At 42.5% G+C, this 12,649-nt stretch overlaps 1 pseudogene; it reads right to left on the bottom strand.

The window, feature by feature from the left end:
- Positions 1 to 792: 792 nt before the first annotated feature.
- LOC110295985 (endoplasmic reticulum disulfide reductase DNAJC10 pseudogene) lies at positions 793 to 11,510 on the bottom strand (annotated as a pseudogene).
- Between the last annotated feature and the right edge of the window lie 1,139 nt (positions 11,511 to 12,649).

Genomic DNA, 12,649 nt, shown 5'->3' on the forward strand with positions numbered 1-12,649 from the left:
GGAGGAGTGAGGAAGGATGGCTGTAATGTTTTGCTTTCTAGTGTTACAGGGAAATGGGATGTAGAACCCAAAGCTGACTGTGAGGGAGTGTTCATCCTCAGTGGCTTCTAATGGTACTAATCTTCATCTAGCCACTTAACATTTAGCAAGCCAAATGGTCAATTGCAACCCCAGGGGTGAAATATCCACTTCTCCTATGACACAGTTTTAAGTGAGATGTGGGCACAGGGAGGGGCTTGAGACCACTCTGAATGTCAGGGTAACCTGTATTTCGTGGTTTCTTTCTTCATGGGTTTTGAAGCTTTCCATTACTTCCATAAGCTGGTTATTGGATTAAATTCTCTATTTGAAGTTGCTAGGGTGTTTCTTTTTCTCTCTGAATTGGTTCTTACTGACACAATTCCAAGTACAAGAGCCCAGAAAAGAACTATTATTTCCCAGCCTTCTTCAAAACCCGCCGAGTGGTGTCCCAGTTAAGATGCCTTTATCTGAAACCAAGAGAAATCCATGTAGTTGAATTCAAGGGCAAATAAATGGGATGGGTTATGGAGGATGTACTTGGAGAACTACACAGTAGCTGACCAAATGTGCAGAGGCTATCAGATGTCTCTGGGGCACAGCGTGAGCATTAGAAAAGTTGGAAATGAAAATTGTCAGTGTGGTGATTGATATTGATTGTAAACTGGATCTGGAATCACCTAGTAGACAAACCTTTGACATGTGGGCGAGGGAGTTTCTAGGTTGGGTTAATTGAGGAGGTGTGACTATTCATCACAGATGTGGTCAGCAGCATCATGTGTGCTGAAGTCCAGGGCTGAGTAAGAAACACCAGCATTCATCTCTCTCTTCTTCCTCAGTGTGGATGTAAATCATGGCCAACTGCTTCATGTTCTGTATTTTTCTTGTCATGATACTCTGCACCTTTGAACTGTGAGTCAAATATAAACCCTTTCTTTCACAATTTGATTTTGTTAGGTATGCTGTCATGACAACCAGAACGGTGACTGAGAAGGCTGGAAATGGCATTCAGGCTCTTGTGGGTGTCTCGTCTGTTTCTGCAAACTGATACTTTGTTTCAAGACTAAAGGTCTATTTAAGATTCTGTCCAGCAAACCTTATAGATCAGGAGAATGAATAATAAGATCATGGATCCTCTCAACCCCTTTCTGAGAGAGGCATTGAATAACTGGAACCCATTCCTATCTCCTTAATTTTTTAAAATTTGTTTTCTTTTTATTTTTGGTAGTCTTGCTATATAGCCAAGGTTGGCCTTGAACTCTTGACAATCCCCCTGTCTCAGCCTCCCTGGTGTTGGTATTACAGGCATGATCCACCATAGTTCCCCGAAGGCCTTTTTATTCTGTCCTCTGTCTGTTGGCATTATATTTAGGTTTAAAGAATTGTCATAGGTAGCTTACATATTAGTTATGTTTCTGTGGCTCATACTAGAAACACATGCTGACACCTGCAGTGGAAGCCAGAGGAGCAAGCCCAGAATGTGTTAGACAAATAAAAGTGTATTCTTTGGACTTGATGAGGGAGCTAGCATTCCTAGGGGGAAAAAGAATTCTCAGAAAAAGAAGAATAAAACAAAAAGTAGGTTTGTGTGAAGAAGGAAAAGGGCAGAGAGTAGATGGATGAGAGCTGATGACCCACAGCATCAGCTAGAAGGTAGAGCAGCAACGCCAGCTAGGGAATTCAACCAACAGAGTTTGCACTGTGGTTCAAAAGAAGGATTTAAGAAGGAAGAGCTATGAGTGGAGTGATTGTATAAGAGCTTGTAAGATCCTGCAGAAGAGCTGGGTGTGGTTCCCAGTGTCCATGTTAAGCTGCTCATAGCAGCCTGTAAGTCCACTCCATGGGATCCAATACCTCTTCTGGCCTCCAGAGATGCCGGCATTCATGTACACATCAAGCACGCACGTGCACACACACACACACACACACACACACACACACACACATACTTCAAAACAGAAAATAAATTTTCTAAAAGGAAGTAGTTACTCAACAAACTTTCCCAGTCAACAAAAATGTCCCCAAAGGCAGAAACAAAAGAGCTGGAAATAGTATCAGATTCAACCAGATTTTCAGAGAATAAATCCTACCTCATTTTCTAATTCTCAGGGGTTGCAGAAGAACCTCTAGGCATCTTTCTGACCACAGGTGGCATGGGATGGGTGATATAGAAGAACAATTTGGAGGCAGTTATAGATTACAAGGCTTATCTTTGTGGACTTGTATCCTCATCCATGAATATCAACAACCATGTTGTGGTGTTGGAGTATAGTTTTATAAAAAAGAAGAAACTGAGAAAATGGCAGTTTGGTTATTATTTCTTTTAATCCCAAGTAAATCTGGCAGTATTTCAATATAATACATTTAAGTAAAATATTACACCAATGCAATATGTTTCTTCATAACTGTTTTTTTGCATCCCATTAATTTATTCCTATGACAAGCATCTTTGCTTAATGACTCTCCATTATACACTTAATTATTATTTTTTACTTACTTATATTTAATAAATAAGGTTTTTAAAAACATTATGTCCTTCAGCCCCAGATGATCTTTGTTGGGGAAAGACAAAATCATTGGGTTAGTTTGATTATTCTACTCTCAAAAGATAAATGACTTGGCTGGGGTTCTTCTCCTGATTGTCACCTATGGGCAGGGCAGCTTAGGCCAGGGATCACTTCCTGGCTGCCGGCGTTTTGAAGAGTGGAGGCAGGGTAAATGGGGCTCCTAGATAGCTGAACTCAAGCACAGGTAACTCTGCTTCCCCAGGAGAAATGTGATTGGCAATCACATTTGCTTGTGTTATGTTACTGAAGTCAGTCAGATAGAGCCTACAGATTGATTTGTGGTGTGTGTGTGTGTGTGTGTGTGTGTGTGTGTGTGTGTGTGTGTGTGGTATGTGCGTGTATGGACTCCACAGCAGAGCATCAGAGTCCTGCTCTATTTCTCTTTACCTTAAGATCTTCAGACAAGCTCTCTCCCTGATCCTGGTGGTCAGCACACCCCAGTAATCTTCCTGTCTTTACCCTTCATAGTGCTGGGATTATAGATGCTCATGACTGTGCATAGCTGACTCTTCATATGGATGTTGGGGATTTGAACCTAAATCTTTGTGTGGGCACAGCAAACATCCTTATCCACTGAACTATCTTTCAGCTCCCTCTAAATATATTAAGGGTTTCATCAACATCTTTGCTTTGGTTCTTCGCCATTCTGCAGAACAAGTAATATCACCTCTGTTTCACAGCAACCAATCAAGAACAGGACTCCTTCCTTCCAATGCTCTTAACTGTAAGCCGGGAAGCTGACAGTAAAATCCTCTGTATCTTGTGGATCTGCCCTTGTCATCAGTTAAAGTACTTAGGATGCCATAAACAGCTTCTTAAATACTGAAGCTGTAAGTCTAACAAGTGACAGTAAATAATAACATCACTGTCACCAGCTGCTAGGAAGTGCTGAGAGATTGACAGGCAGATCACATTGTCTGTCTCAGAGATTTGAATGTAATGGAAAGAGCAATTATGTAAGATACTAGGAACAGGGAAAAGAGAATGGAAAACCTAGATATGAGATCAGGAAGCAACAAGGTCACAGATGGGACTGGAGAGATGAATTAAGAGTTAGGAATATTTCCTGTTCTTTGGAAGACCTCAGTTTAGTTCCCAGCCCGCATGTCTGGTCACTCAAAATTGCCTGTAACTCCAGCTTCAGGCAGTCCAACATCCTTTACTGGCATACACAGGCACACACACAGACACACACACACACAGACACACACAGACACACACACAGGCACACACACAGACACATAAACACACACAGACATACACACACACAAATACACACACACACACACACACACACACACACACACAGAGAGAGCTTAGAAACTTAGACAGATTCACTGGTTTGATTTTCTTACAGTTTTACTTGTCTGCCTAGGCTTGCAGGCTGCCACTCTGCCCTGTGGGGAGACCATTCTCTTGCCTTGAGACAGGATAATGGAGCTGTGGAAGGGAATCACTTAGTAAAGTGATTATAGTGAGTTCTACCCCCAGAAATCACATTAAAATAAAAATTAGACATGTTGGCACAAGAAATAGGTGGATTCCTGAGGCTTGCTAACCACCTAGCATAGTCCAGTCAGCAAGCTCCAGGGTGTTGAGAGATTCTTTTCTTGAAATGCAATGCACATATCTCTGAGAAAAGAAAACTAAAGCTGTCCTTTGGCCTCTGTATTCACATGAGCATGAGTATGCACACCTGTGTATTCACATTCACATATACAAGTGCACCTGCACATACTTGACCATGCACACACATTTACATAAAAGCACATCCACATGAGAGAGAATAATGATAATGAATATGTATATGTGAATATGAGCAAAGTACATTGCATATACATCCTAAAATGTTGAAATTCAAGCCCATTATTGTATACAAGGGATATATGATAATGTTTAAAATGTTCAGTTATGATGTTGTCTTAGTCAGGGTTTCTATTCCTGCACAAACATCATGACCAAGAAGCAAGTTGGGGAGGAAAGGGTTTATTTGGCTTACACTTCCATGCTGCTGTTCATCACCAAAGGAAGTCAGGACTGGAACTCAGACAGGTCAGGGAGCAGGAGCTGATACAGAGGCCATGGAGGGATGTTCTTTACTGGCTTGCCTCCCCTGGCTTGCTCAGCCTGCTCTCTTATAGAACCCAAGACTACCAGCCCAGGTATGGTCCCACTCACAAGGGGCCTTTCCCCCTTGATCACTAATTGAGAAAATGCCTTACAGTTGGATCTCATGGAGGCATTTCCTCAACTGAAGCTCCTTTCTCTGTGATAACTCCAGCTGTGTCAAGTTGACACAAAAATAGCCAGTACAATTGACCCCTTGTCAACTTGACACACAAACACATCACTAGTAAGCCTCAACCCTTACATTCTTATTCATCCCCAAGATCTAAATAACTTAAAAAGTCCCACAGTCTTTACATATTCTTAAAATTTCAATCTCTTTAAAATATCCATCTCTTTTAAAATCCAAAGTCCCTTTACAATTAAAAGTCTCTTAACTGTGGGCTCCACTAAAACAGTTTCTTCCTTCAAGAGGGAAAATATCAGGGCACAGTCACAATCAAAGCAAAAATCAATCTCCAACCATCCAACGTCTGGGATCCAACTCACGATCTTCTGGGCTCCTCCAAGGGCTTGGGTCCCTTCTCCAGCCATGCCCTTTGTAGCACATACGTCGTCCTCTGGGCTCCAGATGCCTGTACTCCACTGCTGCTGCTGCTCTTGGTGGTCATCTCGTGGTACTGGCATCTCCAAAACACTGCATGACCCCTTCAGTCCTGGGCCTTCAGTTACAACTGGGGCTGCACCTTCACCAATGGCCTTCCATGGCCTCTCACAGTGCCGAGCCTGAGCTGCTGTGTGACCCCTTCGTGCCTTCAAAACCAGTACCACCTGGGTGACCCTTACACATTACCAAGTCCCACTGCAGAAGGAGTACAACCTTGCCTATCTCTGGAACACAGCCTCTTTGTGCTTTCAGAAAACACTTCCCAGAAGATGTCACCTCAACGATGCTGGTCTCTTCTTAATCACCGCTAATTTCTTAGCTCCAGCTAACCAGCATCAATAGTCCCAATAATGCCAAGTTTTTGCTTTAGTAGTTCTGGTATCTTGTTAATCACAGCTGATTCTTCAGCCCGAGCTAACCAGAACTACAAAATCTTCACAATCAAAACAGCAATGGCCCTGAAAAGAGTCTTTAATTTTCCCTCTGAAATTTCACAAACCAGACCTCCATCTTCTGCACTGTTCTCAACATTATCTTCCAAGCTCCTACACAACATCTGACAGAGCTCTTAACAACAAATGGATCTTCAAGCCCAAAGTTCCAAAGTCCTTCCACAGTCCTCCCAAAAACATGGTCAGGTTGTCACAGGAATACCCCACTCTGCTGGTACCAATTTGTCTTAGTCAGGGTTTCTATTCCTGCACAAACATCATGACCAAGAAGCAAGTTGGGGAGGAAAGGGTTTATTCGGCTTACACTTCCATGCTGCTGTTCATCACCAAAGGAAGTCAGGACTGGAACTCAGACAGGTCAGGGAGCAGGAGCTGATACAGAGGCCATGGAGGGATGTTCTTTACTGGCTTGCCTCCCCTGGCTTGCTCAGCCTGCTCTCTTATAGAACCCAAGACTACCAGCCCAGGTATGGTCCCACTCACAAGGGGCCTTTCCCCCTTGATCACTAATTGAGAAAATGCCTTACAGTTGGATCTCATGGAGGCATTTCCTCAACTGAAGCTCCTTTCTCTGTGATAACTCCAGCTGTGTCAAGTTGACACAAAAATAGCCAGTACAGATGTGTATATTAATATTAATTTTATGTGACTTTGGTAAAATTCCTTCAACCCTTTTGCTTAGTTTTCTTATCTATCAGATGAGATAGACATTCTTACCTTTCCAATTGATTAGGTGTAATTTCCTGATAAGAACTGAGTGAATATTGAGCTGTACTATTGTGCATTATGATATAGAAGGCATTGACTGCACATAAACTGATTGGGTGCCCATTGTAAGAACAATGGTCACTCTTCTACCGACTCCTGACACTCAAATACAGGGCAGTGGTACTAACTACCAGTGTTCCAGGTCTCCTCTATGTGGGGCTCTGCTCCTGAAGTTTTATGTGCTCTAGCCAATGTCATTCCCCACAACACAGTGAGGCATGTCATGTGTTATCTAATTATTACTATCTATGTTTCTATCATCTATCTATCTATCTATCTATCTATCTATCTATCTATCTATCTATCTATCAATCATATATTTTATCTGTCTGTCTATCTCTAGCCTATAAAATGGAGTATATTTTTATTTTGCTATATAGTGAGAATATTTAAAATAAAATAATGTAGTTAGAGTTAGAAAGTATTGAAGGAGTGGCAGAAAAACCAATTCATGTATTTTAGGCCCATCATAAAATTCTAAGTTCAGTAGGAAGATCATAGATCCAGGTGTACCAGAGAGCCATGTATTCTAAGCTCCACTTCTAGGTCAGAAGACTAGCTCCCATGCAAATATGATTTGGCTTGTGGAATATTTCTGTGTGGCCTTGGGCTAAGAATGGTGTTTGCTGTTCTCTGTTATGGATATGAAAACTGAAATGGCCACCTCCAGTATCCAGGCAGGATTTCCAAGGAAAGAGAAGGGACAGCAACCCCAATAAAAAATTTAACTGAAAATTTGTCCTGCCTATAAGATGCTCAGGGATAAAGATGAAGCAGAAACTGAGGGAATGGCCAACCAATGACCGCCCCAACTTGAGAACCATCCCAATGGGAGAGCCAACCCCTGACACCATTAATGATATTCTGCTATGCTTGTAGACAGAAATCTAACATAACTGTCTTCTGAGAAGCTTCACCCAGCAGCTGATGGAAACAGATGCAGAGACCCACAGCCAAATATTAGGTAGAGCTAGGGTAATCTTGTGGAAGAGAGGGGGTATAGGACTGAGGGGGCTGGAGTTGTCAAAGACACTGCAAGAAGAGCTACAATGTCAACTCACCTGGGTCCATGAGGCTCACAGAGAATGAATAACCAGCCAAAGAGCATGCAGTGGCTAGATCTAGGACCCCTACATATTTGCAGCTGATGTGCACCTTGGTCTTCATGTAGGCATTCCAACACCTGGAGTCGGGGCTGTTTCTGACTCTGCTGCCTGCCATTGGATCTCTTTCCCCTAACTGGACTGCTTTGTTGGTCATCAGAAGGCGAGGACATGCTTAGTCCTTCTGTGACTTGATGTGCCAGGGTGGGTTGTTACCCATGGGAGCTTCTCCTTCTCTGAAGAGAAGTAGAGAGGGTAATGGGGAGGGGGATTTGTGAAGGTGGGGCTGGGAAGAGAGGAGAGAGGGGGTATGATTGGGATTTAAAGTGGATAAATAAATTAATGAAAAGAAGTGATGTTTGAATTTTGAAAAGAATTAAGAGTATGGGTTCAACAAAGCAGCATATGGGGCCTGCAAATTCTTAGCTGTGTTAGAGTCTGTGCTCAATTGCAAGACCAAGATATCACGCATCTTATTCCTTCAGGAGCAATCTCAGTGCTTGGAAAAGGGATCCTTTGATGCAATTTTCACATTCTTTTCTTTCTAGGTTCTTATTTCACTATTGTTAAAACTCATTCTTATTTCCCTTTATTGGCTTAGGAGAGTTTCTTACTTTCTATGAATTAAGGCCACAATAGTTTTTGCATCTCTGGAATGTATTTGCTTTCCCAAATACTGTTTGTTCATAGTAATAAAATTCAACACTTGGGTATGCTTTGGTGCAAGTCTTCCAGCATGTTTGGGCATAAGCCTCGCAGTGTACATCCCCAGGGTTTCACATTTCTTTCAATTACAGCCAAGAGTTCAAACTCTGAAGCAAAATTCTGGCAAGAGCCACACCAAGGATAGTAGAAATTAACCACCTAGTGAGTTTTCCCTTGTAAAACATTTTCATTAAAATCTGTGATGTTAAATCTATGGATACCTGTGGTAAAAACACAAAACCACAGATTTTCAGGGAATAGACACCCCTGTTCCAGCCACTGTAACCATGAAGTGGATAAGCTTTACTTGACTTTGGGCAATAGAAGCTTAACTCAGAGTATATTGTTTTTTCTTTAGGTATAAAAAGAGTGATACTGTTGGCAGTCCACTCTGCCCACATTGAGCAGTCCAGTTAATGTCTTGGCCATTCTTTTTCATTCTGGCATTAAGACCTGACAGGGATGACACTATGGAGACTAGGAATCAATGATCCAGGCTTCATCATGCTTTCTTTATTTAACTAGTTCATTGAAAGTGGTTGGTGGAAGAGAGACCACGTAAGGTTTTATGATCCCCAAGGAAACTCAAGATCTGTTCAGCAGAGTGATATCCTTCATACTCACAATTACTGGGCTGTTTGATATAGGTGTTGGTGGATAAGCCTGAATGTTATACAATTTTCTGAGTCCTTTATAAACTGTACAATCTAAAGTGCTGACTTTAAGCTGATCATAGAGCAGGATTGATGTCCTTTGTGACTCTGGCATTAGAGCCTGACATGATAGACAGACAACAAGGGACAAAGAAGTCAATAAACCATGGTACTTTATCACTAGCAGAGCCATTTTGAGGTCCAAGCATGATGACATGGGAATTAACACTTTCTTTGGCAGTAGCAAGAATATAACACATGGACTCTTACTTCAGTGATGAATTTCATCTTCTTTGATTCCTTGCCCTTCAAATGTTGCTAGACAGACATAAATTCACAGAAATCACTACAGGTTTCTGGAGCAGAGGAGTAGCCAAACTTTCCAATTGGAACATGCTTATTTTTAAGTAATTTACCGATTTTTTTTGAACTCAGAATCATTTGAATTTTCTTTTTTTTAAAAATGAAAATATATTAGCGAGTGATGATGTGCCAAATGTTCCGCTAGTCGATTTGCTGAAAACCATTCAAATTGTCATATATGTGGTAGAGAGGAAGGAAAATAAGACTGAGGTACAGAGAAGTTTATGGGTTACCCAGGGTCACACAGCTAACTTAGCCTTAGAAAGAAGCCCTCATAAAATCAGGTTATGTGGGGCAGTGGTCTGCACACAGCCAGCCTTGTCTCTAATTGAGCATAGGTCTTGAACCCTGGTAGATACCATGGGTGGTGATTTCCACCTACATGGGGCAGAAGGTTTTCGATCATGTCTCCTGGATCCCTGGCTCCTGTCGAAGTTACCATCCCCACATCCCCCGCAGTGTGTGACTATCAGTCATGCAGACAATGTCCCAAACTCTTGGCGTTCTGGCTAGACTCCACCTCACAGTTACCTGACTATTGCCAGGTATGCTCTCCCCTCAGTTACCTGATAGCCCAGCCCACTATAAAAGGGGCTGCTTGGCCCCTCCTCACTCTCTTGAAGCTTTCACCTTTCTTACTCTCATCTCTATCGCTCCTTTTCTCTCTCCCTCCCCCCATCTCTCCACGTGACAATGGCCAGCCTCTCTCTCTTTCTACCTTCTCATCCCCCCCCCCTGATTTCTACAATAAAGCTCTAAAGCCATAGACTGTCGTCAAGCCCTGCCTTGCTTGAACGATGGGATAGGCTTTCACCTAATGAGCCATGTCTAACCCACAACTTCCCGGATGGAAGGCCTTCCTATGCTCCAGCCAAGGACCAGACCAAAGACTCTCGCCCACGTAAAAACCACCCAGTGCCCCTCTTCCCCTGCCCTCTCCTCCCTTTGATCACAGGGCTGAGCAAGCATCCCCCAGGGTCCCCATTTTGTTCTCAGCTCTTCCGTGGTGTCCAGTGTGAGATACCCAAGACTGAGAACCTGATACCTAGGACTTCTCCTTTTCCACCACCCTCTGAGCTGGGGTTTAGTGGCTTCACACAGCCAGGCACCTGCCACAGTCACTCCATTGAAGTCTGTGTGGCAAGCCCAAAAGGTTGGACACAGTACTGAGGTGAAAAGTTTCACAGAAACTAGTCTCCTGGAGTCTTGGCATCCTGTAGCACAAATGCTCCAAACTTGTCCGTATGTCAGTCGGTGAATGGATCTGTGTGCTTTTCTTCAATATTGTTTTATTATAAGTGCCTCCAAGGAATGATTTGACAAGTACCTAAGTTACATTGAGCTTTGCTTCCTGTCCTTTACCAATGTCCTAGGCAGTCCTTGAGCCAACCCTGGGCTTAGAATTTAGTAAGAATGTTACCTAGTCAGATGAATTGCCTCCAGTATTGAAAGAGAGATAGTGAAAGAAATCAGGCATTACTATCTACTACATAGAGTTAGAAATTTCAAGGCAAGCTTAGCAAAGTAACTTTAGAATTCTTATTATAGTTATGTATGGCAGACTACATTACTTAATAGAAAAAAGTCCCCCACAAAATTACTTAGAATAACAGCCAAGTCACTCCCATATATGGGAATTTACAATGGCCTAGGAAGAAGGAAGGTTGTGGTCCAAGAAGGAGCTAGAGTAAATACTTAGAATAACAGCTGTTACTCCCATACACAGGAATTTACAATGGCCTAGGGAGAATGTGGATTATACAATAGACTAGAATTGGAACTATGGCAAGGGTATAAAGCCCTTGCCCCTGGCTTCTAAGAATAAGCTAATCTTACGTGGGGCTGCTTTTTATCCCAGCTGTAAACACTGCATGGTTCCTGTTAGCTTTTATGTATGCATTTCTCTGTTTTGTGTAAATAGTCATTTTGCATTGCGTAACCTCAATGTACCTTGGATGACCTTATTTTATCGCTTAACTTCCTTGTTTTCATTTGTAATGTAAGTCTGATGATTGCTTTGAGAAATTACATTCAGATACAGCACTCTCTCTGGTGTTTGTATCTGTCACCCCACAGACTCCTTCCTCACCTGAGTTCTGGAACTCTGATTCTCCCATGGGTTGAGGGATTGACTGAGTCCAGTCCATGGCAGGCACCCACCCGGGGCCATGTGGAAATTGTGCAGCAGTGTTTCTGTGTCTGCATGCCCAGTGTACTGGAACTCTGGCAGGATGCAGGTTTTCTCTAACTCCCTTTTTACCTCACACCCCTGCCACAGAAAGTTACATGTCTTAGATATCATAGTCTCCAACACCAATTAGACATAAAACATGAGGGATGTTCAGCATTGATTCCCCTGAAATACATGTGGCCATGCTCACAGAAGGTTCTAGAATGCCTTAGAGTGTACGATGAACTGATGGGGTACTAAGTACAGCATTTGGCTTAATATCTGGGAGAGCTTCTGGCCCATGGGACTATGGAAGTCACAGAAAAAACACAGGGCCAGATTTTAGCAGTGTGGAGTGATTCTCAGTGATGTGTGGGCAAATTACTATACTTAGTTTGATAATGGGTATTAATGTCAGAAGGAAATAGATAGATAGAGGGGGATGGAATTAGAGAGAAGGAATTGAAGTGAAGGGAAAGAGGAGGAAAGGAGGAGGAAAGAAATAAAAGGGGAGAGAAAAGCAAAGGGAGAGGGGAGCAAAAATGAGGAGAGAGAAAGTGGGGGAGAAAAACAGATAAAAGACAATGGGAGAAGAGACAGGAGAGAAAATAGAATGAGAAGGAGACAGAGAAGATTAGAAGTGGGGGAAAAAGAGAAAGAGAGACAGAGACAGACAGACAGACAGACAGACAGACAGACAGACACACACACACACACACACACAGAGAGAGAGAGAGAGAGAGAGAGAGAGAGAGAGAGAGAGAGAGAGAGAGAGAGAGAGAACACCAAGAACACCCAGTGCTCTATCTCTTGGAATGTCAGCAGTAACTCTTTGGAGGCAGGATTTTTGGAAACATAAATTAATTAAAAAGGAGGCATTTAGAGTAGGCACTAATCCAAGCAAAGTGGTGTCTTCCTAAGGAGATTAGAGTGCCTCAGATGTACACTTACAGAGAAAAATGCATGGCATATAGAGATGGCAGCTAGTAGCACGTGGGAAGCTTCAGAAAGAATCTAAGGTGTTCATGCCTTGACTGATATTTCCATTTCTGGTCTGTGAGGCTAGACTATCTCCTATTGAGAATGGTGAGCTAGCTCAGCAGTTAAGAGCACTTT

This window comes from Mus caroli, unplaced genomic scaffold (assembly GCF_978045245.1).
Source record: "Mus caroli unplaced genomic scaffold, Mus_caroli_1 scaffold_1, whole genome shotgun sequence".
Lineage (NCBI taxonomy): Eukaryota > Metazoa > Chordata > Mammalia > Rodentia > Muridae > Mus > Mus caroli.